Source organism: Sminthopsis crassicaudata, chromosome 3 (assembly GCF_048593235.1).
Source record: "Sminthopsis crassicaudata isolate SCR6 chromosome 3, ASM4859323v1, whole genome shotgun sequence".
Lineage (NCBI taxonomy): Eukaryota > Metazoa > Chordata > Mammalia > Dasyuromorphia > Dasyuridae > Sminthopsis > Sminthopsis crassicaudata.
Window position 1 is genome coordinate 587,343,440 of NC_133619.1, and position 16,678 is coordinate 587,360,117.

Below are 16,678 nucleotides of genomic sequence, written 5' to 3' on the forward strand. Positions count from 1 at the left end.
TTTTGAAGACCCTTTGGATGCTCTGGACAGAAGGACTGACAACCCCCTGTATCAATGCTCTCCATCCATTGTATGTTGGCAAGATGCTAGAGTGATTTTAAGAAGGACATCACCCTTCCTCTGTTTGAATCCTCAGACAAAGCTGATAAAAGTTGTTCCTGGCTCATGAATCAATTTGTTCCACCACCAGCTATCTCATGTCAGAGGCTTAAATTCCTCACAGCTAACAACAAGGAAAAGCTCTGGGATCCAGGAAACAGTAGCAAACACATTCTGCTAAAGCAAGACCATAACTACCATCAATGAAATGCCTCATGCTAGCAGAATAGCTTGAGAACAAACAGGGCATGGACCTGTGGCACGGGGAGAGAGAGTCACATGACTCACCTATGCTAGACCCTGGGACTATATTTGCTGGTGCTTGGAAGTCCTCTGAAGCTGGTGACCTATCTTTTTTCAGGTAGAGTGAAATTATGAAAAAGGATATCTGTTTCAATCTCACAAATGTGACACACATATAATAACTTTGACTAATTCCATCTTTGAAATACCTGCAATTCTTTCCTTCTTAGTGTGAGTCTGTATTCTACTGAGAGTCAGCTCAATTGGAATTGCTACAATAGAGACAAGTCATGCCCTTGAGTTCCTGGGAAAGCAGGGACCCAAGTTGGGAGGCACAAGTCATTTCCTCCAAGCTGACAATAGGAAGGAGTTGAGGAAATGCCTGGAGTCCTCATTCCTACAGGAAGCAGCTTCTGCCAACTGGAACCAGACTTGGATAACTTGTCTCTTACAACTCTAAGTGAGCCCCTACCTTTATAACCAAAGAAAAACACCTGAGAAAAGTACTTCCCCCAATGTGTTACAGAAGAAAGTAGGATGGCACAGTGGAAAGAATACTGGATTGGAAGCCAAAGGGCCTGGGTTCAAATCCTGTTTCTGCTACTTAGTACCTATGTGAGTTTACCAAATTTGCTTAATCTTTCTGATTTTCAGAAAAATGAGAGAATTGAGCAAGATAATCTGTAAGGTCCCTTGCCTATAAACCATTTATTCTATGAAATGAGATATAACTGGAAGGAATCATAGATGGGGTTCACTGAGAATTAGATTCACCTCTAACAAGGAGAATCATGCTGGGTTTAGAAATGACAATTCTATTTTTCCTATCAAGTTCAGCTTGCCCTCTTAATTATTAATTAATTTTTAGCCATTACCTGTTTCTAATCGGCCTTCTGCTCTGATGTGCTGGGACACCGCCAATAAACAGTTGAAGTCCTAGACCAGGTTAAGGCATTAATATGAATATAATTATGCTTTTATTGCTTATATGGTTTTGAATCACAGGGTAATTAGGTTTCTCTCTCAGAGAAGTAAAAGGCAAATGTTTCAACAGTCAGCTCTTATTTTCTTGTAATTGTTCAGTGCTAAGAACTTTGCCTGATTTTTAATAGTGGGTGTTTATGATGATTCCTCTTTCAGTAACCAGAGCTGAGTGCCCTTCACAGAGGGGGACATCTTGGTAAAAACCTAACTTAAAAGCAAGACCCATTTAGCTTTATTCTTTTCTAAAGATGGAATACAGAGTTCAAATCGTATCCATTCTACATCACCTAGCCCTAAACAAGAGCTTGTGAATTAGGCTGGGATTTATCCTATAGATTCTCCAGCTCAATGCTTTGTCTGTCCCTGAGAAAACCTCTAGGTAAAACTCATAGAATGGCCTCATGACATTTCCTAACATCTAATTCAGACCCTTTGTATTGTTTCCGAGAGTTCCTGGTGATAAGAAATGAAAGGGTCTCTCTTTTCTCTTCATATACGCAGATGAAAGACAATAGTCCTAAAGATGAAATTAGCCTAGTTGTAAACTGTGAGCTTCAAAACAGCATGATAATCACAAAATATCTGGGCATCTGGAATCTATGCCAGAGTTTGGGGACAGCTAAGCTTAGTCCATAGCACAGCCTAAGGAGAGACTGGTAGTATATCTGTTTTGTAGCAAGATGCTAAATTCTACAAATAAGGATTAACTCTGTCCATCAGCTATGGTGCATTTGGACTTGATAGAGTGAATGATTTGTAGCAACTGTTTTAAGTTTGATCCCATTCTTCCCAGAGACTGAGGGAGTATAGAGAAAAGTATGCACCATGTTAGGGGAGGGGGTGGAGAGTAGGAAACAATGTTCTATACTTTAGATGCTTGCTGTCTGTTCAGTAGTTATCCCTATATAAAATCTAAATTGTGTTAATTGGTTAAATGACCCTGGGCTACTTATCACTTGCAACTGATAATAAGAACAAGCCCTTGTGGAGGTTCGAGCCAATAGCATTAGAAGAGAATCCCATAATCCCTTAATGATAACTTATGTGAAAATATAGCCAGATGCAATTTAGGGAGCCAACTGGTTAGTGAAAATTGAAGTTGAGATAACTCTTAGAGTTTATATGGACTTTACAATCAAGAATAAGTCTTCCTGACAGACTAAGTATATTCATATGGGGGAGGGAGAAAGTGCAGGGAGAAATGGACCTTTAATGGAATCCTTTATTCCTTTATTTTCAGCTATTCCTGATGAAAAGAAAAAAATCTGGAAAGATAAATATATTTGAATAGGTCTTCTTGACTTTGAAACAAGGGCTCTATTGAGTGTGCTGGACTGAAAATCAATGCAAAAATGTTGAATGGAAAATTAGGAAAGATGTTATAGGGATATAATTTTAAAAGATTATACATACACAATAAATACATCAATGCAAATGGAAACAAAAATAAATGTAACAAAATTATAAAATTCAAGTAGGATTCCAAAGAAAAGAGATGAGAAAATGCCCCTGACTTACCCCTTCCTGGAAGTGGGAGATCCACAAGTATTATACATTGCATATGTTTTTGAACCTTTTCAATATATTGATCAGCTTTGTTGAGTTTTTCCCTCTCTTTAAAAAATATGATTTGTCATATGATATTGATGGGGTTTGAGGTCCCTTTAAGATTTCTTTCTAATTGCCCAACCCATGGCTGACCTTGATTCAGAATTTTGTTCCCCGGCCCAAATTACAAAGATGTCCTTTCTGAAGCTCTAGCCTGACCAGGATCAAAACTTAGAAAGGGCATCTTTTAATTGTTGGGAAGGGGCATAGGATGCCAATCCAGAAGAATAGGAGAGAACTGAGACAGAGAAAAAGGCTTGAGCAGCTAGTTTCTAGGCTTTAGAGAGCAGGTAAGTATGCCCTGAGGCTTAGAAACAAAATGGGCAGTTTTAAAATCCAGCCTAGAGAGAATGGTCTAATGCAGGAAACTGAGTCCCATTTTAAAAGGTATGGGACCAGCTAGTTCTCTGAGAGCGCTGGAAGTTTTGGCTCCTTTAAGAGCCAGGTAAAAGCTATGGGAGGGTGTTTCTAGAGATCTTGAAAAGAGTCTCCAAATCTCCCCACTGTACCCCAAGAAAGGGACAGGATGGGAGCATTTAAATGGCAGGTTAAGCCACATGGGAGAGGTTGGAAAAGAGAGAGGATGGGGGAAGGGAGAGATGTTATCTTACCCAGTGCTTCATGGGTGGCGAAGGTGAAGGTTCAAGCAGTTGGGTAAAGACACATCTCCAAGTTCACCCTGATCCATTGACCGTCTCCTCTTGGCTATAGCCTGACCACTACAGTGGAGTGCGAGAGGGCTCAAACACAGATATCTCCCCCAGAAGAGATCAAGGAGACTGCCGGCCTGAGACTGGAGAGGAATGGCCACGTGGTAGGGGGAGGGGTAAAGAGATGCTCTTCTGTGTGTTGGAGTTGCAGCCTGTGGGCAGGCTTTTCTGGCAAGATAAAGGGATTAGAAATGCTTTGGAAAAGCAGCCTGTAGTGACAGAATGAGACAAAAGGAGAGCTTTTTTTCCTGAAATGCTAGTAGTCTCCACAGGAGACTTTGCTCGCATCCCAAACTTGGTCTGGGTGCCCTATGTTTTAGAGATAGAGTGAGACGAGGGTAGGAACACAGATATTCTTCCCAGAAGCTGCTCGAGCTGCTAAGGACAAAAATTAGTTCTGAGAGACATGAAAAGGTTAAGGTTGGTTTTTGGGGTAACAATTTTCAGGGTTCCCATGTGGGCCACCAACTAATGAGGGAATAGAAAGGGGAAACCCCATTTCTCGGTGCATAGATAATCCCATGAGGCACAGTGTCCCCTGTAAAATGAATGTACAGGCCCAAAAACCTAGATTGATAAATAAAAAGGTTTATTGTAGGAATTTGGAAGTAAAATTAAGTTAGAAAGACGCCAGGGCCGAAGGTGGCTGCTGGGCGGGCAGGAGCTCTTACATGGCTGGAAGAATATCATGTGCTGGCTGGGAGGGCTCCTGCAATGAGGGAGTTCCAGCTCACCTCTTTTATACCCAAAAGATTGTGAGCAATTTCAAGTTCTGGTGGGCTTTTCAGTTAGCTCAGATCAGGTAAGGGCTAGGGGAAGCTGAGCTGATAGTGGGGGCTGGGCCAGGATATTCAAATGGTGCCTTTGACTAGGATTTGTGAATCAAGGTCAGCCATGGGTGGGGCAATTAGAAAGGAATCTTAAAGGTACATCAACCCCCATCAATATGACTCTCTGAGAGGGGAAAGGGAGGTTGAGAAGGATAACTAGGATAACATAATGCTATAAGCAGCAGAAAATATCACTAAAATTATTTTTTAAAAATTTTAAAGATTATACACTATGACCAGGTTGGACTTATAACAGGAATACAGAATTGACACAATATTAGGAAAACTACCAACATCAACAGACCATATTCATTACAAAAACATTTGAAAATCATGAATGTATTTATGTAATCTAAAAAAGTTTGACAAAATACAACACCCATTTATGTTTTTTATAAAAATCCTTTAAGACTATAGGAATAAGTGGACTTTTCCTTAATATGATAAATAGAATCTACTTTTTATATAATCAAAAAATGATTGAAGCCTTACAAATAGAATCAGACATGAAGCAAAAAGATCCATTTTTTCCACTGTTATTCAAGATTTAGCAGTAAGTCAGGAAAAAGTCAGAAAAAAAATTATATAATAAAAAGCATGAACAAAGAGGAAACACATTTAGAACTTTTTGCAGATGATACATGTTCCATTTGGTGATTGTTATCTTTCATTCTGGAAGAGTAACAAAATGACATTACTATGTTAAAGTCAAGTTAGAATGTGTCCAACTGTGGCTGATCAGACCAATACAAGCTCCACCACAGGTCAGCCACAAGTAGTTCATGTGAACATTTGAGGTAAATTCTCTAAATTTGCACATCTCACACTTCTTTTGAGCTCCCTCAAATATGCACATTATGTTGGGGGTTTTGTGACAAGATCTTCATGTTACACAATTCCAAATTCTTAAGAGAGACCTTGTGAGTGTCTCTGTATTGCTTTTTGCTGATGACCATTTCTCATACACCGTGTGAGTTCTCCATAAAATAGTGTTTTTGGCAAGCATACATTTGGCATTCAAACAATGTGGCCAGCTCAATGGAGGTATGCTCTTTGCAGCAGTGTTTGAATTCTTGGCAATTGAATTCAAGAAAAGACAAGTAAAAAAAAAAAAAAAAAGACATAAGAATTTGGTATCTTATTCTGCCAGGTGATCTTCCTAAAACAATGCAAATGGAAGCAATTCAATTTCCTGGTATGGCACTGGTAGACTGTCCAGGTTTCACAAGTATACAACAATGAGATTACTACATTGTCTCTGAAGACCTTCATTTTAGTAGTCAGTCTAATACCTCTTCTCTCCCATACTTTTCTATGGAATTTTTCATACACTTAACTAGCTCTGGCAATGTGTGTGTCAACTTCATTATCAATGTATACGTCCTTGGAAAGTATATTGCCAAGGTGAGAGAGCATCATCCATTATCCAGAACCTGGGCAAGCACACCATCATGAAATTGATGTATAATATTGATGAACTTTTCTGGGCAATAAAATTTTAACAAAATTTTCCATAAGCCCTTGTGACTGATGGTAATAAAGGCCTTAGTCAGATCTACAAACACTGTGTACAGACCTTCATTCTGCTCCTGGCATTTCTCCTAGAGTTGTTGGGCAGCAAATACTATATCAGCTGTTCCTCAGGTCTTTCTGAAGCCACACTGGCTCTCAGGTAGATGACCACCTTCCAGGTAAAAGATTAGCCTATTGTGGAGGATCCTGGCAAGAATTTTGCAGTAATGACTAACAGAGAGACTTTGGTTCAGAATAATCTATTTCCTTTACCTTTATAGAGATAGACAATGAAAGCATCCTATATTCCTGGGGAATAACCTTCTCTTGCCATATAACTTGGGAGATGTCAATCAGCTTTTTGTATGAGCAGTGGAACTCTTGTCTTATAAATTTCAGTTGGAACAGAATCAGCACCAGGGGCTTTATTCCACTAAAGAGCCAAATAAAATGGATGGAAACAATATCTTTGGTAAACTAGCAAAATATAAAATAGCCCTCCCCCCAATTCATCAATGTTCCTGGATATTCCAGAAGAAACAGCAAAAAAGATAGAGAAATGGAAATCTCATTCAAAAGAACAACAAAATAATAAATCATTTTGGAATCTACTACCAAAACACATAGAGAAAGTAAATGAATACAAATTTGGTATTCTTTACAGAAATAATAATAGACTTAAATAATTGGGTAGATATTATTTGCTCATGGTTAGGCTGTGCCAATATATGGGGGGGGAAACCAGTTCTACTATAATTAGTTTACTTGTTTAGTGTCATAATAATTAAACTACTTAAGTTGCTTTAAAAACTAAAAAGAATAATATAATCAATCTAGAGTATTACCTACTTATATCATCCCTTAATGGAGCTATTCCATAGGTTTATAACCTTCTGCATATAGTAAAGTGATCCTTTTGACTTATTCTCAAACTTATTTTATCTAAATTTAAAAGGGAGTCTTCTATCTATCAATCAATCCAGGAACATTTCTTAAGTCCCTGCTAAGTGGTGGGTATACAAAGACATACTATCCACAAGCAACTTATATTCTTGCTTAGTATTTAGGGCAGCTAAGTGGTGCAGTGGATAGGGGGCCAGGCCTGGAGTCAAAAAGACTTGAGTTCAAATATGGCTAGACACTTACTGGCTGTGTGACCCTGGGCAAGTCAGTAAATCCTATTTGCCTCAGTGTCATCTGTAAAATGAGCTGGAGAAGGAAATGCTAAACACTCCAGTATCTCTGCCAAGAAAACCTCAAATGGGGTTATGAAAAGTCAGACACAGCAAAACAACAAGGCTTCAGAAAACAAGTCTATGTTACCCATAAAATAAATAATTTTGTATAAGGAGAAAATAATGTTTTCTATTCTGTTTCCTATTTACTTCTACATGATTCCCAACATTTTATTGGGAATAAATAAATGTTATTTTATATTTTCTCTGGTCATAGATCCATAGAGAAAATGGGATCAATATTTTCAAGAAATAATGATTCCCAGGCCTCTTTCATTTGTTGTCCCCCAAAATGCAGAGCTCTTTGCTTCACATATAATTTGAATATTTTAAATCCTTAAATATGCTGCTATATATTTGTTATGTTAAAATGTATCTACCTTTTGTCTTCATTTTTGCACATTGATAATTTTAATAATATTTTCTGCAGTCTAACAACCTAGATGTCTATTACTTCAAGAATAGAGAGAGCTGGAAAGATTTTGAAGATTATGGATCAGCTATAGATCTGGAAACCTGAAGTTCAAAGAGATGGAATGACAACCCAAATCTATACAGATATCAGATGGTGGAAGGAGACTCAAACCCAGTTCCTTGCATTCTAATCCAGCAGTTTATCCACCATCCACCACCAAATTTTTTTTATCAAATTTCTATCAAATTCTTTTAAAATATATTAAATAGCATTAATCCCTGATTGAGGCTGTTCATTACAGAGAAGTAAATGTTTATCTCCACAGTTTGTTTCCAGACTCTAAGACAGACCTTATCTATTCTAATGGATAATGGGGACTTCTTTTTTCTTTGGCATAGAATTTCATCAGATCTTCTAAAAGTCTAGGTAGTTTGTATGGAGAGGTTGCTTTTGATTTATATATCTATTTATCTCATCAAAGAGCTCCAAAAATTTGACCAGTCATAATTTCTCCTAAATGCTATCTCCTCATGTTCTCTTTCATATGTACATTATATTCATTTAAATAACCATTTCTCCTATCCTTTATTATCAGCTTCATCACCTTATCCAAGTCATAGATGAGCCTTGCCATCTGTAACTTCCTAGTGCCTCGCTTGAGCCCACCTTGTGTGTGACCACAAGGGTCACATTTACAAGCTGCCAACCCTCTGGCTTCATGGCCATTTGTAATGACTAGTTACAAACTTTGAACATCACATCTCTAATTTCATCCTTGAGTTCCTTCAAAACTCTCCTGTGGCTCCCCGCCAGACTAAGTGATTTATCTCCATTCCACATGCATTTCATTTATTTGGCTTGGACTGTCCTGAGTATTGACCAGGAGTAGCAACCTGTGCATTTGAGGAGATAATATAGGAATAGTAATCTACACAAGAGTTTCCTCAGTAAAAAAAATTAGGAAACAAATTCTTTTTTCTTTCAGACTGACAGGTATTTTATTTTCATCCCTGAGTATGTACACTATTTTGTTGTGCTGTCTTTTAGAAGCTGCTTAGATTCTTAGATATGTTTTCCCCCTAGACTAACTGAAATATATGTTTAGCTGATGGAGATTTGTTTAAAAATAAACATCTGTTTGCAAGTTTCAAAATGTATGATGATGAAAGAATGACAGAACTTCAAGTTGGAAGAGTCTGCAAAGGCCTATAGTCCAGCTGTCACCTGAGCAAGAATCCCCTCCATTTCATACCCAGCAAGTGGTTCTCCAGTTTTTGCTTAAAGACCTTCATTAACTCCCGGGGAGTCCTTTCAACTTATGAATAACTTTCACTGATAGGAAGCTTCTCCTTACATCAAAAATAAATATGTTCCTTTTTCCGCTTTTAATTGTTTCTCTCTCTACCTTCTGAGGCCAAGAAAAATGACTCTACTCTCACTTCCATAATATTCCTTCAAATACCTGAAAATAAATATCTCATCATATCCACTCTCCCACCATGCAATCTCTTGGAGACCCCCTTTCTCTACTCTGCACATCTCAGCTCCTCCAATTGATCCTTATATGACTTGGGCTCAAGGTCAAATAAACACTTACTCTGGAGTGAGAAGCTATGGATTCCAGATGCCACTTCTGACAATTATTTCTTATATAACGGCTTCGAGTCACATTCCCTCCATTAGCCTGTTTTCCCTTCTATAAAATGAAATAATTGAACTAGATAGCCTCTGAAGTCCCTTCCAAATTTCAATCTAAGCTCCAATGATCACTTTAGCACATTGGTTGCCCTCATTTGAATGCCTTAGAAAAGACACTAGTCTTTTCTAAAATGAGGCACCTACATTTGAACCATAGCACTCCAGATTTTTTGTGGCCAAGGCAGAATACAGCAAGAATAGCAATATCTCCCTTCTCTTGGACACTATCTCTCTCTCTCTCAATATGGTTAAACCATTGCCTTATAGCGACTCATTTTAAGTTTCCAGTCCATTAAAATCCTCAGGTCTTCAGAAAAACTGCTATATAGCCATCAGGTGATTGTGAAGTAGATTTCTTTTTTCATCTAAATGTAGTTTTACAACATTTAACCCTATTAAATTTCTTGTTAGATTTGGTTCAATGTTCAAAGAGGTAATGGGCAATATAGGGTCTAGATACATCTCATTATGCAGTAACATAATTTAAAAGATCAAACTTACTGAATTTATAAATCAGAAAACCAATTCCAGAACAACAGCCAATGACTCATTTTGCAGTCTTTTAAGTCCCTTAAGTTGGACTTCAGTAAATGTCCTCCCAAATTATTCCATTTACCATTGTGTTTCAATGAATGGACTCTATTATGTTTCCCTCCCAGAGTGTGAAATCTCTCTTAGATGCCTTTAAGGCATCTACAACTTCCCCTAGTTTTTCTCCTTCTGTCCAGAACTCATAGCTCCACAGTTCTCACCTTTATCCCCTGATGAGACATAAAGAAACAGAGCCTTAGATATCCAATGATGATTCCAGGCCCCCTGCTTGTGAATCATAAAAAGAGGGAGAGAAGCAAGGAAACATTTCTGCCCAGTAGGATCTGAACAGAGATGTGGTCTCTGGTGTTTCACCTTTAAATCAAAAGAATCCTCTTTATATTGTATTTGGCCTCAGACATTCACATTAAGACATTTGTTTTCTTTGTGTGCTCATTTGATTGATAGCTGGGGAAGGTGAAACTTGGAGCATTCTGGGTAAATGGGGGAGGATGATCTGGGACTGAAATCATTCATACATAATCTACCAATTGGCTACTCCTATGTAGACAATCAAGGTTTAAATAAATAATAAGTTCTCAATGACTCACACTACCAGAAAAGAAAAGTATATAAGTTCATAAATTTCAGAGCAGATAATTGACAAACCATTGACCTTAGTAAGCAGCCAATAAGACAAGGTGTACGAGTATGATGCCCTCACCCTGCATTGTAGCAGAAGCCATGGTAGGAACTATACTTGATAATGAAAAGATTGAGACTCCAGCAATTACAATAAAAAAGAAATGGAATAAGCAAGTTGATGCCATAATATAAAGTATTAAATCAAATTATTTTACTATCACCCACTAGATGGGTAAATATAGCCTCTATGGCCCTCAGTTTTCTTATTCATCCTAGGAGATAAAATATTACTGATTCTGAGACACTTGCCTCAAAGAGTCATTTCTTGATTCCTGTCTTAGACACTTAACTATGGGATCTTTAGTAAATTAACTCATCTCTCTCAGTCTGTTTCTCATCTGCAAATGAAAGAATCCACCTCACAAAGCTGAAATGAGATCCTACTCAACCAAGAGAGGGGCCCCAATCTCACATAAAAGTATATTCCCTGAAGTCATTACAAAGATTTTTAGGTGGAAATCAGGTATATGTTGAGGAACCAAGTTCCCTTACTTATCTGCAAGATACTTTCTCACTTTCTTCTTCATGAAGTTGTCTTAAAGAGTTTGGAAACATAAGTATCTCTCTAAAAAAAGGATGAAGAATAACTTTCCTCTCCAGCATAATCAGTATCCTCCTTACCCATTAGGAAAATCTTATGCTAAGTTCCATAGACTTGATTGGAAATCTGAATTATATGAAGAAAACTGAAAAGGATATCAAAGACCACCTAGTTCAATCTTTTCATTTTACAGGAGACAGAACCAGAATTCTTTCCACTGTAGCATGAAGAGAACTTGTAATAAATGATGACTCTGGGTAGCCCTGAAAGGAGAGCTACATTGGAAAATGTAGAATGTAGGAACAAAAGACATGAATAAAATTTGATTTAAAAAAGAATTTTTTCCCATCCAGGTACTCAAAGTACATTGTAAGTGAGCTTTCAACTGCCCCCTATTAGATAGGGGAGGGGAGATGTATTTCAATATTGTGATTGGAAAAATTGACAATCAGGCTGTGTGCCTTGCCCAAGGACACATAGCTGATGATGGCTAGAATGTGCGTCAGATACTTCCTTCCTTTAAATTGAACATTGCTCTCATTTAGGCTGAGTAATCATGATTAAATTTGGCAAGGGTCAAGCTGTAGTCATTTTCCCACCTCATGGGATGAGGGCAGAAATGGGCTTCCAGACCACCAATCTGGTAAGGCAATGGAAACTGGTGGTGAATTATGTGCCTTATGGGCCTCTCAGCAGATGTGATGATAAAACTCATAGGACAATGAAACGACGCCTCTGTGTGAACAAATCTTGGAAAGTTACTAAAGATGTGTTGTCAGCCAAAATAAGCGAGGCTGAGCAAGCAGTCGATGAAAAGTCTGTCTGTGGGTGGAAATGATTCTTTGGGGAAGAAGAACAATTTACAATGTGGCAAACAGGTTCAAAAGGACACTTTTATATCCCCAAAATTTCCCTTCCTTGCACAGAGTAGAATTTCACAGAACTGTAGAATTTCAGTCAGAAGGGATTTTAGAGAAAGACTAATTCTATACACACATGAACAAGAATTCCCCCCAACATCATATCTAACAGGTGTCATTCAGCTTTGGCAAGAATTCCTCTAATAAGATGGAACCTCCTCAGGCAGCCTATGCCATTTTTGATGGCCGTCGATTATAGGAGGCTTTTCCTAATGTCAAATCTGAATTTGCCTTTGGTTTTTTTTGCATATGACACTCAATACTCCTTTGTTCCTCTGAGGCAAAAGCAGAAAAAACCTAATCTTATCACCACACGACAGCCCTTCAAATACTTAAAGAAAATCATCATGTCCCCCCCCCTAAATTATCTCCAAATCTTCTTTTCTTCAATACTCTTCTCCAGATCATTCAAATAATCCTCCTGTAATAAAGCCCTTCATTATCCTACTCATCTCTCTCCTTTGTATGCTTTACAGATTGTCAATGTCTTTCCTAAAATATGGTGCCCAGAACTGAATACAATACTCCAGATATTGTCTGACTAAGGCAGATTCCTTATATTCTTCAAGTTCAAAAAATCTTCTGGTGTTTCCCTCCCCACTGTCTACAGCTTCTTACAGCTTATACCTTTCATCATGTACACATCTTCTATGACCTAGAGATAATGATAGTTTTGTCACTTCTGAGACAAGGTACTGTATCTCTTAGCTCTATGCATTTTCATTAAGATATCTCTCCACACTGGGAGTGTCCTCCCTCCTCATCCCTACCTTCTGCCTTCCCTGGCTTTCTTCAAGTCCCTGCTAAAATCCCATCTTCTCCTGGAAACCTTTTCTCATTCCCCTTCATTCTTGTAGCTTCCTCCTGCTGATTTTCTCCAATTTATCCTATCTATAGTTTGTTGTACATCATTGTTTGCATGTTGTCTCCCCAATTAAATTATAAACTCCTTCAGAGCAGGGACTGTGTCCTTTCTATGTATCTCCAGCACATAGAAGGTGTTCATTGAATGAAAGCTTACAATCACTTCTTTATTCCTAGATACCACACCTCTCTTAATGTAGCCTAAGTAGACATTGGTATTGGGGGTCTGTCATATCACATAACTGATGCATGATGATTTTACCACCCATTATATGCTATACTCTAGCCACACTTTATCATTTTTAGCATTTTATTTTCAAAAATATAAGCATAGCTTTCTTTCAACATCCATTCAAGACAAAACCTTGTCTTCTAAAATTTTTTCTCCCTCCTTTCCCCATATCCCCTCTTTTAGATGGCAAGTGATCCAATATATGTTAAACATTTGCAAATCTATATATATTTCCACAATTGTCATACTGTACAAGAAAAAATCAGATCAAAAGGGAAAAAATGAAAAAGAAAACAAAAAGCAAGCAAACAACAACAAAAAGGGTGAAAATACCCTCACTCACCACAGTCCTCTCTCTGGGTGCAGATGGCTCTCTCACATCACAAGTCCATTGGAACTGGCCTGAATCACTTTACTGCTGAAAAGAACTAAGCCCCATCAGTTTTGATCATCATATATCTTGTTGTTCACACTTTATTCTGCTTGTAATTCCAAAGTTGAATTTTAAACCCAAGTATAAGACTTTACATTTATCCCTATTAAATGTAATCTAATTCAATTTTTACCACTTTAGTTAAAGAATTCAAAAGCTGAAAGGGAGCCCAAGCCCTTCCAATTCATCTTTCTGCTAAAGGCAGAATGAGATTTCAACTATTAGAAGGCTACCTGTCTTTTATTCTCTTAAATAAAGTCCTTCAAATCAAGGGCTCTTACTTTGGAATTGGTGAAAAAAATTAACATATTTTGATAACTAGTTTTCAATATAATTGGCTTCTTTTGTAATCTTATGTATTTTATTCCATATATTTATAAACTTGATTCTGAGAAGAGGTCTACAGACCTCACCAGACTGCCAAAGGTGTTAATAACATTAAAAAAATAATTAAGAACTCCTATTCTAAATGAAAGTTAGTGCGCTCTGCAGTTAATGCCTTCCAGTGAGTAGCTTCTAAATCTTTAATTCAATTCCCTCCTCTAAACATGAGAAGGGGTCTATTTGGTTTCTACTAAGGGATCCAGGCTCTCTACCCCCTCAGGATAGATGATGTTTTAAGGATTCAAGTAATGAGTTGTCTCAATAGAGATGAAAAAATATGTTTGTAACCCATTCTAAGTTACCTCAAAACTTAAGGAAAAGCAAATCTAGTGATCTTACTTCTTTTCCTAAGTTCCCAAAAATTCATCTCACTATGGATTTGCTCCACTCCCATGTGAATAAAACCATATCACCAAAAGCTATTAGAACAATTTTCACCACTATATCCTTTAGCCACTTAGTGAAAGCCCAAGAGATGGGATTATGTGTTTGAATCTCACTTAGGGTTGGTTTTCCCAGGCACATCAGCTTCCAGAGACCACCTAAGAAGACATAAAAGGATTGTAACTTGTATTGGTAAATGAATTAGCTATAAGGATAAAGCCAGGGATTCTTTACATAATAAGTATAGATTTACATCATATACACATACACACATACAGATATTTCATTGGATCTGTGATCTCACCTCATAGGTACAGATCACAGCCCATTTACCTCTTTTCATCCTACATCACTCTTGTCCAGAAAACACCACCCCACCAAGAAGTCGGGAAATACACCTAGTGTGCTCCAGAGAGAGAGAGAGAGAGAGAGAGAGAGAGAGAGAGAGAGAGAGAGAGAGAGAGAGAGAGAGAGAAAGAGAGAGACAGAGAGAGAGAGAGAAAGAGAGAGACAGAGAGAGAGACAGAGAGAGAAAGAGAGAGAGAGAGAGACAGAGAGAGAGAGAGACAGAGACAGAGAGAGAGAGAGAGAGAGAAAGAGAGAGAGAGATAGACAGAGAGAGATAGACAGAGAGAGAGAGAGAGAGAGAGAGAGAGAGAGAGAGAGAGAGAGAGAGAGAGAGAGAGAGAGAGAGAAATTGCTTGGAGATTATTGGAGCACATAGGCCATCCATCAGTTATCTCTTTTAATCACAATATGACTGGCCCACCTCCCTTCCTGATCATACATTTTTCTGAGGATAGAATTTAAGTGATTTCTCCTTCAAATTTTTTTCAGGAATATAATATAGCCTGTTCATAGGCACCATTTGCTTCTCTTTTTGTATTGTATTTTTAAATTTTGAATTTAATACCAAAAAAGACATTTCCATGTATATAGAAGAATATAAAAAGATTATATATGAAAGTATGAATTTCCATTTTATATCACTTTTAAGTAAACAGGATATTTAATTTTAAGCATTTAAAACTGCATTATTATGTTGGTGACTCCTTGTATGATAAATGACACACATTTAAAATTGTCCTGTTTATGCTTTTTTCTGTATCCTTGTGTGGATTTTTAAAATATTCTAGTGTTTCTCTTTTATTTACATCAATATTGCCAACCTCCAACTTACCATTACCCTCCAAATTAGAAAACAGACAGAAAGGGGGGAAACTTTTATTGCAACTAGACAAATCAAGAAAAATTAGTCAACATAATAACCATGTTGAAAAAAAGTATGTTACTGAACCTTTAGAACATGAACTACTATCAGATAATATGTTTCATCACAGGTCCTCTGTAATCATGGTTGGTCATTGCACTGATCAGAGTTTTTAAGTTTTTGAAAGCTTTTTGGTTTTTCACAACATACTTGCTGTTCAGTTGTTTTCAATCATGTTCAACCCCATTTGGTGTTTTCATGGAAAAATAATGAAGTGGTTTGTCATTTCCTTCTCCAGTTCGTTTTATAGATGAGAAAACTAAGACAAACAAAGACCTCACCAAGGTCACATAGCTGGTAAGTATCTGAAGTGAGATTTTAGCTCAGGAAGATGAGTCTTATTGGCTCAGGCCCACCACTCTAACCACATTCTTGTATAAATAGTTCTCCTGATAGTATTGTTCTATAAGAAATGATGAGCAGGCTGATTTCAGAAAAGCCCAAAAAGATTCATGAACTGATGCTGAGTGAAGTGAGCAGAACCAAGAGATCATTGAACACAATAACAAAAAGACTATAAGATGATTAATAGTGATGAATTTGGCTCTTTTCAACAATGAGGTGATCAAAAACAATTCCAATAAACTTGTGATGGAAAGTGCCATCCTCATCCAGAGAGAGAACTATAGAGACAGCATGTAGATCAAAGCAGAGTGTTTTAACCTTTTGTTGTTGTTTATTTGCTTGGGTTTTTTTCTTTCTTATTTTTTTTCCCTTTTGATCAGACTTTTTTAATGCAGCATGATGAATGTGGGAATGTGTTTAAAAGAATTGTACATGTTTAACCTATATTGGATTGCTTGCTGTTTTGGAAAGGAGGTAGGCAGGAGAGATGGAGAAAAATATTTGGAGAACATGATTTTGCAAAGGTGAATGTTGAAAACTATCTTTGCATGTATTTGGAAAAATAAAATCAAATCAAATCTTAAAAATCCAAAATAAATAAATGTCCTGGTTGTGTTCAGTTCATTTTCATCAGTTCAAACATACTACTGAGGATTCTTTGCAATCTTCTTTTTCATTATCTCTTATATTACATAAATTATATTCATATTTCATATTTTAGCCATATCCTAATAG